Raw genomic sequence first — 12,494 nt, forward strand, 5'->3', positions numbered from 1 at the left:
TGAGCAGCAGGCAGGGAGAGATGATACAGTGTTTCAAAGGTCAAGCATTACTTTTTTCTTTAAAAAAAACAGTCAACACTTTCTGGTTACCCTTTATTTTAATGGTTCACTATTATAGTGGATCTACCACATTAGGTACAGTGTAATAACCAGTGTAACAATATTTAATACCATGTAATACCAGTGTAATACCATGTACCAACCCTAACCCTAACCCTATGTAAGTACAAAATTGGTACATGGAGTTACACTGGTATTACATGGTATTAAATACACTGGTTATTACACTGTATCTAATGTGGTAGATCTCCACTGTAAAAGTTTTTTTTCTTTAAAAAAAACAGTCAACACTTTCTGGTTACACTTTATTTTATTGGTTCACTATAGTGGATCTACCACATTAGGTACAGTGTAATAACCAGTGTAACAATATTTAATACCATGTAATACCAGTGTAATTCCATGTACCAACCCTAACCCTATGTAAGTACAAAATTGGTACATGGAGTTACACTGGTATTACATGGTATCAAATATTGTTAGACTGGTTATTACACTGTATCTAATGTGGTAGATCTCTACTGTAATAGTGAACCAATAAAATACAGTGTAACCCACTTTCTTTCACGGTAGAGTTACCGAATGTAATTACTGTGTACTTTCTGGGTAGGGAAACAGAAGTTACATGGTATCTAATGGTTAAAAGGGGCATATTACAAAGTAAATACCATGTAATTGCAAAAAAACCCATCAATTATTGTGAATTTTCTGGGTGACAACAGGGTAACTAACTAACTTCTTTGTGTTATTCAGTTGATACCCAGAAAATACAATACATTTCATAGAAATTCTTTAGGTATGTGTATTATATAGTTTTTATATTTATATACATTTTATACATTTATATAGCGCATTTCCACTCCTTCAAGCACTCAAAGCGCTTTACATTGTATTCCTCACATTCACCAATTCACAGTGACATTCACACACGGGTGGCAGTGGCTGGCCTGGCACGCAGGGTACCACCCTGCCATCAGGAGCCACTTGGGGTTAAGTAATCTTGCTCAAGGACACATCGATGGTGTCAGGCAGAGCGGGGATGGAACCTGCAACCTTCTGGTTACAGAACGGCTCCTCTGCCACCTGAGCCACCACCGCCTCAAAAAAAGGTAAAGGTAGTGTTCTGCCCTCAACGCAAGAGCAGTTTCTCCTGCCTCTAGAGCAGGTGAATGTTGGCCCCAGGGCAGAGGAAGCTGTTTCCATGCTTATGGATGTTTAATGTTAAGTTACGTATTTCCATGTTTAGTAAAAAAAAAAAAAACGTGCAAAACTCCACTCAAGCCTAGGTACTAGAATAGGTGTGGTCATAGACTCGGATTTGAGCTTTGAGCCTCACATCAACAAGATAACATTCAAAATTTTGCGGCAAGAATCCTAACAAGAACCAGAATGAGAGAGCACATCTCTCCTGTCTTGGCAGACCTGCACTGGTTACCTGTCTCATACAGAATCGACTTTAAAATTCTGCTGACAGTATTTAAAGCATTAAATGGACTTGCCCCTAGCTATATCTCTGACATGCTCTCTTTTTATGCCCCTGCTCGAGCTCTCAGGTCCACTGATGCCAAGCTGCTAAGGACCCCCACCCCCCGCAAAAGAAGATCGTCGACACCACGTTCGCTTGCTATGCGCCCAAGAGATGGAACGCCCTCCCCATCGAGATCCGATCAGCCAGCTCCGTCGACTCCTTCAAGAAGCAGCTGAAGACCCACCTCTTCATCCTTGCCAACTCCTAGCTGCCAAGGTGTCACAGTGTCCCAGCTGCCGCAGTGTCCTTACTGCTCACAACCAGCCCTGGCAGGGGGCTCCCCTAGGTGGCCGCTGGTCTCTGCCTGAGGTTTCTTCCTGACTATAGGGTTTCTTTTCTCAGACCTCACTGAGCTGTTTTCCCCCCTACAAACTATGATTCAAGCGAAATTGAGTTTTTCCTCACCCCTAATGCCACCAGGGGCCGCATCTGAGCGCCCAATCTCTGTGTGACTATCTATGACTTATGCTAGGCCCAGCCACTATGGACCTTACGCATCTAAGAATCCTGGTCCTAACCTACGTTGACCTTATGACTCTACAATCTCTATCTATCTCTTCTTCCTCTGCCTTCCTGCTATTTCTGCCTCTCCTCTATACCTCTCCTTTTAAATCCATCTCTTACAATGATGTTTTTTCCCATTTGTTAAGCACTTTGAGTTACATGCCTTGTATGATACAGTGCTATACAAATACAATTATTATTATTATTATTATAGTAGGCAGGCATGCGTGGTTGGTGTTAGGTTGTGGACTTTGTCATTGCAAAAAGTCAGGTAATGTGCACACATCAGTAGCACAGGTGCTGGACCAAACATAACACAGCTGACAGGAAAGTAAAGGTTCGCAACACTGTTTGATGCTCACAAAATTTAATGGCACAACGTTTTGGACTATCCGTCCTTCAACCACTTTGTCATTGGCAAAGACATGAGCAAAAAGGCAAAGACGCGAGCTAAAAGGATTATGAAAGACACATTCCATCCCAGTCATTCCATGTTCGAAAGGCTGTCTCAGGGAATAGAGAGAGAGTTGCAACCTTCATTTCACTGCCAATTGTACGAGCACAAGAAAGCATGTGACAAATAAAAGTCTTGAATCTTGTATTCAAAAGTTGCTGTCAAACCGTTTTTATGCTTTGCTGTCAAGGTTTTCTTATCTTTGACTGGTGCACTTGAAGCTGAATCTTGAATGGCATGCAAAGGAAAAGCAAAGCAGAGGAGGAAGACGCGCACTTCATTCTTCAAATGGCCAAAAGGCTGTGTGTGTGTGTGTGTGTGTGTGTGTGTGTGTGTGTGTGTGTGTGTGTGTGTGTGTGTGTGTGTGTGTGTGTGTGTGTGTGTGTGTGTGTGTGTGTGTGTGGACTGCAATGCATGTGAATTTGACTATAAATGATTCCAGTGTGCAGATGTACTGTAGAGGGATGATACATGGTATTGCCTTGGGCGTGTGCTGTCCTTGGGGAGTACACACATATACAAGGGAAAGAGAAGAGATGTGTGTGGGGAGGAGATTTGTGTGTGTGTGTGTGTCTGTGTGTGTGAGAGAGACCAATTGAATTCTTATTGCAAAAAATGGCCATTATCTATTACTAGAGAAAAAAACAAAAGTAATGACATTCCAAAAATGAAAACAAAACTAAACGGAAAAAAAATTGGGCAAACTATCATAGAGCATGTAGATAATTACAACTCTGTGTGTGTGTGTGTGTGTGTGTGTGTGTGTGTGTGTGTGTGTGTGTGTGTGTGTGTGTGTGTGTGTGTGTGTGTGTGTGTGTGTGTGTGTCCATTTTTCAAGCCTACCAGCACATCAACATACACATCTTATGGTTTCCAGTGTTATTGTTTCTATTTGACATGTGCCGTATTAGCCCAAATTAATATAAGACGATCCTGAATATAAGACGACCCCCCACTTTCAGGCTCATGTTTTGGGGGGAAGGTTTCTAATTTGTTGGAGAATCTGAGGCTTTTTACTAGAACAAATTTCACAATATCATTTTCATGAACTTTTTCATGATAAAAGACCACAGATACCCCTTTCCTTTCTTTGCTCACTTTACCTGTCAAGCGCCAGTAGGCTACAGCCACCTTGGCCCAACTGTTCTAAGTGCGACGCAACTTATATTATAGACTACACTCAGAGCATCTCAAGTCAAGTCAAGTCAAGTCAAGTTTATTGTCAATTTCTTTACATGCACTGGTCATACAAAGAATTTGAAATTGCGTTCCTTGCTCTCCCATGCAGACATAGACTAATCTAGGTAAGGACATAGACAGTATAGACATAGACAGTACTCATACATGGACATAAGACAGTATGGACAGTATGTGACATCTGCTCCAGCCAGGCAACCAGTCCAGTAGAAATAGGCTACCTATTGTGCAATGCACAGATTTTGCAAAATGCTTAGTTGACAGCAATATCTAACCAGCAGCCGTCTCGCCAAATCGCCGTTCATTGTAGGCTATGCATCCAAAGTTTTCCATTGGGCTGTAGAAACCGAACGTGACCAAAAGCAGATTGACGCATTGCATTTGAAACCCGTGCTCTGCCAGCACCATGCTGACATTAGAAGTCCGATTGGTATTCATTTCGTATCAAGGGTAAAACTCTTAGTGATTTTATATGAACAAGACAATCTCTTGCTCTAACCATTTTTGTGCTGTTTCATCGTTTTGAGGCATATCGTCAAATAGACACCGCTTGTCAAAAGACGCCGCTCTCTCAAGCACACATGACCATTGATTGGCCAGCATCCAAAACTTAGCCTACAGGTTGTTCGTCAAATCACCCTTCATTTCTTTAGTTTCAAGTGGTGTTGTCGGGTGATCAGAGAGAACAACCAAAGCTTTCCTGATGAGACTGTAAAACCAAACAAAAATAAAAGCAGATTGACAGTTGATAGACGTGCGGTGCAAGTCATCACGAAACAATCATCTGCAAATTTGATATGGACAAAACAATATCTTAACCTATAGGCCTACATTATTGAGTTATGTGGCATTGTTGTGAAGCATAGCCTAATGGCCGCATTCAGGTTAAGTAGAAAAAATAAAACAAATAAATAAATAAATAATATTGACGCTATCTAGTCTAGCCCGCGGATATAAGACAACCCCCCTTTTTAGAGTACTATTTTTATAACAAAAACCACGTCTTATTTTCGGGCCAATACGGTTATAAGAAAACTACTTGTAGAGAAGGAGGGTTTTCGAAGTGAAAGCGAGTGAAAGATGCAAGAGGGCGACATCGGTGTCTACTGTGGATCAGAGGAGTCCTTCCAACACAGGCAACTTATCGGATTAACCAGTAGGCCTAGACCTACTTGCTCACGATCAGTTCACTCTGCTTATTGGATCAAATTTGTGGTGTGTTCTTGCTAGGTGTGTAGTGTCTTTCACAAACAACACAGTCTATCCACTTCATTAGGTACACTGAACGAACTGGTGTAACAACAGCTATGTAGTATCATGTGGTAGTGTTGTACTTACACTATAAATTTACTTTTACTTTTACTTTGGACACCTCTGGTCTACCGTGAGTCGGAGAGTGCATCATCCCTTTTGGCCCTGTTTAAATGTCAATGGAGAGAACTTTGAAAGAGAGAAAATTTGATCGATTTCACCTGACAGATTCACTCTCTGGCCTCGTCACACCAGTGACAACAGGAGACATTTGAAAAGTCAAAGAAATTAATGTACAAAGCTTGCACATAACTCACAGGCTCGCGCACACACACACACTCACACACACACACACACACACACACACACACACACACACACACACACACACACACACACACACAGTCAGAAGACACCCATATCACCTCCCTGGATAAAGTAGCGATTCTCTACGCAAGACTAAAACACAGTTTCAATTAGAGGTGTGAGGTGAAGGAGTGATGCATGGGCAACTGTGACTTTATCCATCTGTGGGATTTACAAAGTCTTAGCGTGGCCTTTCCTAAAGGATTTGTGTGTGTGTGTGTGTGTGTGTGTGTGTGTGTGTGTGTGTGTGTGTGTGTGTGTGTGTGTGTGTGTGTGTGTGTGTGTGTGTGTGTGTGTGTGTGAATTTTACCAATATGTAATTTCCTCACAGAACACACAACGTCATGATGGATGAGGGCGATGAAAAACAACCCATTGCTTGGGAAGGGGGCTTGCCACTAAAGATGAAACTAAAGGTGACTTACAGTCATAACCCTAACCCTTGAATTTGAAAATATAAATACCTTAACTTTAGTTGGTTGTGATTTGTCTTCACCCTTCACAATTTCTACCCAACTTTATTATGACCAAGACGTTTCCCAACATCAAAAGCGATCCTTAAAAGATTGGCCATTATGCTGAATACAAATAAGTCTGGCCATGTTGCAATGTGACTTACTCAATGACCTGTGATATTAAAAAAAAGATCTTTTTTTACGACAGCATGATTAAAAAACTTGTCAGAACTCAGGAGTTATATGACGTGTTACCTCCTCATCAGTAGCTTGTGCTTGATTGACTGTGTAAGTTTACAGTTGTTGCGGGTTGGTTGGGATTTACTTGCCCGGGTCAACTTCCTTTAAAAAAGAAAACGTAAAGACAGATAATAGTTTTGAGGATACTTTGGGTTTTGGGGTATATAAAATTTGGTATGATACTGTACATCTTTAACCCGCTAAAACATGACGTTATAAATTTGTTGTTACCAGAATGGCAACGACTGAGTTGAAGTGCATTACCAAAGGCCCTGTGTTATGTCATTGTAGAGTAGTACTATGGTAATTAACCTTTCAATGACTATTACAGCGTGCCTCTGATGGTACGGCGTGCATTAAGGGGCTACCATTAACCGGGATGGTTAAGAAGAAATATTGTGTACGCAATGACATAAAGTCGCGGTGGTCATGATGAGTTTTCTAGAAGAGGCAAGCAGTAATTTAATTGGAGGCATTTATTAACCCTATCCAGACTGGGGGGGGGGCTAAAAGTGCCCGCACCAACTTTGATGTCGTATAATTCCTTAACGACTTAAGCTATGACTACGAAACTTTGTGACTTTTCCTAACATTTAGCTGGCTACAGTTAGGTACCGAAAGATTATGTTTATCATTTTTGCCGTTGCCATGGCAACGGTTTTCTGACAGGTATGTCTGACCAAAAATCACTTTACCATATCTAAGACGGTATATATTTTTATATTTTTTTGTTATTTCCATTACCATCAGACAACTTTGTGAGCATTTCAGTGGTTTGAAGCATAAAATCATTAAAATGTAAGTGCATTACCTAAATTTGTTGGAAAATCCATTATGGCGAGATTTTGGGCATAATAAGATAATTATGTCATAATGACGTCATAATACCAGATAATTACACAAAAATGATGTCATTCATAGATGTCCATATGTAGATCATCTCCCCAAAGTTTCGTAGTCATACTGTATTCCGTTCATGAGTTATGAGGGGGGTGTCAAAAGAGCCCCCCCCCCCCCAGGCCCAGGAATGCCAAAAAAGCCCAGTCTGAATAGGGTTAAACAATATGTTGTGTGTGGGGGAGGGTGTTATGGTGGAACATTTTCTCCTAAATAATGACCAAGCCTATTAGCGCCTTTGTCTAGGCCTGCGTCTGCCACAAAGTAATCTGAAAGCCCTCCTTCTCTATGAGCCTGGGGCAACTTACCTGTTTGTCCACCCCTTTTGTCTTCCTTGGAGATGACCCATAACACAAAACCTCAGAGATTTATGTTCACTGAAGGAAACATCATCATCAGACCATTGTCCAGTTGCTGAGGGCTGGCTAATCTCCTTTCCTATAATGCTCCTTCTCGGGCAATATAGGATGGGGAAGGTGAACAATGGGCGAATGATGTGCCAACCGCACCACAATCAATAGACCCACAGGCACAGGAGTATTTCAGCTACGCCCAAGGAAGCCAACACGTGGGGGTTAGGAGGGTTGGGAAGAACGCCTTTGTCCCAGGCCTGGCCAAAGCTGTCAGTAACCCTGGCAATACCTGTGCGTAATGTCATGGAAAAGGTCACAGCAATTTCGGATTTGAAGAAGCTTCGTAATGACTTGTGGATGAACATTTCTTCTCCGCATGCCACATGTGTGTTTTGTCTGCACATGTCCTGAAAGTGCATCTCGGCCTCAGCCCACTGACCTGTTACAAATGCCCTTTTTTGCAGATGAAAGGACGTCACGTGCGGACGCTTTTATGCAGGGCTGGACTGGAATCAGAAAACAGCCCGGGCATTTTTGGCACAGACCATCCCATCACTCAGCTTCCTCCGTATCTAATTTTGATTTGATCTGTGTTGTATTCTATGATATTATGAATCCTTAGTCATCGGTCTACTGTCTATAGTACTGCAAATATATGCCAATGGGCCATGTATGTAAGAGGAAAATCATAAACTAACTAGCTAATGAAAAACATTATCAGTCCCTGAGGACTGCCGGCCCACCGGGAAAATGCCTTTGTCTCGGGCCTGGCCAAAGCTGTCAGTAACCCTGGCGATACCTGCGCGTAATGTCATGGAAAAGGTCAGAGTAATTTCGGATTTGAAGAAGATTTCACAGGGATGGCTCCGTAATGACTTGTGGATGAACATTTCTTCTCCGCATGCCACATGTGTGTTTTTGTCAGCATATGTCCTGAAAGCACGTCTACGCCTCAGCCCACTGACCTGTTACAAATGCCCTCTTTGCAGATGAAAGGACGTCACGTGTTGAGGCTTTATCCTTTAGCGTTCATTCTTTGTTTTATTTTTGTCCTCAAAAGACTTCTTCTCCGCCTTTCCATGGCTCCACAGATAGCGTATTCAGGCCAACCGAGAGAACCGTGCCAGTGCCCGTGCCCACATCTAATCTCATACCGGCTGCTGTGTACACGCCCACTGACTTGTCATACATGGCCTTTTTGGCGATGAAAGGACGTCACCTGATTCAGAGCTATAGAGGGAGGGTAAACCAGGCTCTTGTCCCAGGTCGCTCCCATATTGGTGATGGGGGCCCTATCTTGACATTGGCAGGTTGTATAGGGGAAGGCCCTGCCAGTGTTATTCCTCTGTGTCCCTGTGTGCATTTGTTCCATCTCTGGACGCCACATAGGGAAACCTTTATCCATTAGCCTTTATTCTTTGTCTGCAAAAGTCGTCTTCACAGCGTGTTCATGGCTATACAGAAAGAGCAAAGTTCAACAGAGAAAGGTTCCGGTGCCTGTTCCCATTCTCGCACTCTAATGTTGAACCATCTGACGTGCTCACGACCAATTACCTGTCATAAATGTGAGAGGTCACTAATGGAGGCTTTTTTTTTATCCTTTAGCCATTAGTCTACATTCTTTGCAGAGTGACCATGGTTCCACAGAGAGCATTGGGTGGAAACTGTTCACAAGCATACAAATCATCTGGTGAGGAGAATCTCAGAAAGTAAAAGATCTCCTGTGCACCATAGAGTCAATGTCCTTGTTTTTTGTCTGTGTGTGTCACCCAAGAGCTGAGTTCTAAACAAAAAAGAGGTGTGCGTGCGTGCGTGCGTGCGTGCGTGCGTGCGTGCGTGCGTGTGTAGTAGTAGGTCTCCAGTCCATACAGCCATCATAGCTGCAAGGATGGCTTCATAATGATGCATCAGTGTTTTGGTCTCCAGCAAAGCTCTCTACAGTATCAGAAGAGAGCAATGGACTCTAGCCTTTTTTTTAAAATCTGATTTTAAGAAAGCATTGGAAACATTTGAACTAGGCTAATGGGTAACACTTCCAAATAAGGGGCCATAATTAACAGTAAAGTAGCTACAACCTAATACTTAAGTAAGGGTTAATAATCACTACTTAATGCCACATTAGACACATATTAATTGTCATTAATGCATTAGTAAGCAGTTACTTAACTATTAGATAACTATTACCTTGTGTTACAAGTTAATAGCATATTATTATTTAACTAATAGATAAGTAAGGGCACAGTTAATAGTTAAGTAGCTATCAGGTCATACTTAACTAAGGACCAAAATTAACACTTACTTAATACAAAAGCAAGGCATAATTAATGGTTAATTAATACATAAATATTGGGTTTTGGGACCCTTATATTAGAGTTGGCTGAGGATAACTAATGGTTAATTAATAGATAGATATTGATATTTGGGACCCTTATATTAGAGTTGGCTGCGGATAACTAATGGTTAATTAATCGATAGATATTGGTGTTTGGGACCCTTATAATAGAGTTGGCTGAGCATACCTATTAGTCAAGTAATTAATCTACTGTGACATCTAGTTTTCACTCGTTCAAATCACTGTAATAGTGGCACCAGGAGCCATTATATAGTAAGGATTGGACGTACACTTCTCAATGATGGTGGGGTGATGTGATGTAATTTTTTCATGTACCACTTATTAGTTTTTACGGTAAAAACCCTACAATAAATGCAGAACATTATGAAGAGTAATAGTTTTGAAGCGAAACTAAACCATTCCTTTGTGATAATTAGGTTAATGTTTGAGAATATTAGCTCCAAGAAGAGCAGTGCATGATGGGTACGCAATCTATAGACAACAATAATTCGGTATTATTTAATCATTAGATATGCCTTACTTTTGTATTAAGTAAGTGTTAATTAAGGTCCTTAGTTAAGTATGACCTAATAGCTACTTAACTATTAACTGTACCCTTACTTATCTATTAGTTAAATAATTATATGCTATTAACTTGAGACACATGGTAAGGGGCCATATATATAATTATAATTAACATAATTAACAGCAAATTAGCTATAACCTAATACTTTAGTAACAGTTAATAATCACTACTTAATGCCACATTAGACACATATAAATTGTTATTAATTCACATGTTAAACATTAGTAAGCAGTTACTTAACTATTAGATAACTATTACCATGTGTCTCAAGTTCATAGCATATAATTATTTAACTAAAAGACAAGTAAGGGTACAGTTAATAGTTAAGTAGCTATTAGGTCATACTTAACTAAGGACCTTAATTAACACTTACTTAATACAAAAGTAAGGCATATCTAATGATTAAATAATACCGAATTATTGTTGTCTATAGATTGCTTACCCATCATGCACTGCTCTTCTTGGAGCTAATATTCTCAAACATTAACCTAAATATCACAAAGGAATGGTTTAGTTTCGCTTCAAAACTGTTACTCTTCATAATGTTCTGCATTTATTGTAGGGTTTTTACCATTAAATTTAATAAGTGGTACATGAAAAAATTACATCTCATCATCCCACCATCATTGAGAAGTGTACGTCCAATCCTTGCTATATAATGGCTCCTGTTGCCACTATTACAGTGATTTGAACGAGTGAAAACTAGATGTCACAGTAGATTAATTACTTAACTATTAGGTATGCTCAGCCAACTCTATTATAAGGGTCCCAAACTCCAATATCTATCGATTAATTAACCATTAGTTATCCGCAGCCAACTCTAATATAAGGGTCCCAAACACCAATATCTATCTATTAATTAACCATTAGTTATCCTCAGCCAACTCTAATATAAGTGTCCCAAAAGCCAATATTTATGTATTAATTAACCATTAATTATGCCTTGCTTTTGTATTAAGTAAGTGTTAATTTTGGTCCTTAGTTAAGTATGACCTGATAGCTACTTAACTATTAACTGTGCCCTTACTTATCTATTAGTTAAATAATAATATGCTATTAACTTGTAACACAAGGTAATAGTTATCTAATAGTTAAGTAACTGCTTACTAATGCATTAATGACAATTAATATGTGTCTAATGTGGCATTAAGTAGTGATTATTAACCCTTACTTAAGTATTAGGTTGTAGCTACTTTACTGTTAATTATGGCCCCTTATTTGGAAGTGTTACCGGCTAATGTTATCTGATGTTTCCATTACAAATTTAAACACTGATTCCAATGTATTAGAAGAGAAAGACAAAAAAAAAACAATGAACTTAAAATGAATATATAAGATTTTGGACAATCGCTCTTCATGTCTTTGTGAGCCCATGGACCCATCACAAATGGTCTTTCTTTGATGATGTGATATTTGGAGACATTTTGTACCTTTCCTGAATATATACTTTCTTGTGAGGAATCCATTGACCCATGACAATCACCCCTTTTTTGATGAGGCATTATGTCCTTTATTCTCTGCATGCTCCATTTTGGACCCCAACAGATAAGGCCTCTCCACACGGTCACAGACCTCTACAGAGAGTAATGGGCTGTATCCTTTGAGCAGCATGGCATCAACGCGTGTAGAGAAACTCAATACAAGACCTGCTGTTCAGACCGTACAGGCAGAGCCAGTTTTACCAATAAGCAAGACTAGGCAACAGGGGCGTCAGCTGACCTAATGCTATACAGGGGCACAGTAATACATGTCTTTTCAGGTATTTATTTTTAAAAGCTGCTAAATGAATGATATTATTGCAAGTAGTCCATATTATGCGCTATTTTGTGCGCATTCTGTAGATTACTCCGTATGCTAAACTTGAGCTTAATTCCACGGTAGCAAGGTTGTTGGTTTTTTGTGTGAAACTCATACCTGGGCACAATAGATCGATACCCAGGCACGTGCCCCTGTAAAATAGGTCTGGCGATGCCCCTGCTTGGCAGTTGCCTTGGGCCCCACCAAAACTGCCCACTGTAGGGGGACACAACAGTCAGCCCGCCATGGTAAATTGCAGAAAAAAATAATTCAAGACGGCCCCATGTCTATATTATGCCTAGGGCCCCCAAATAGGTAGGGCCGCCACCGCGCACAGGCCTGCAGTCTCATGTCACATGTGTACCTGTGAACATAGGTTCCATCTCAACTGATGTGCATGTGTGTATGTCACACCACACCAGAGTTGTGGTCTAAGAAATGTGTGTGTGTTTGCGTATGTGTGTGTGTGTGTGT

Source organism: Engraulis encrasicolus, chromosome 17, assembly GCF_034702125.1.
Source record: "Engraulis encrasicolus isolate BLACKSEA-1 chromosome 17, IST_EnEncr_1.0, whole genome shotgun sequence".
NCBI classification, from domain to species: domain Eukaryota; kingdom Metazoa; phylum Chordata; class Actinopteri; order Clupeiformes; family Engraulidae; genus Engraulis; species Engraulis encrasicolus.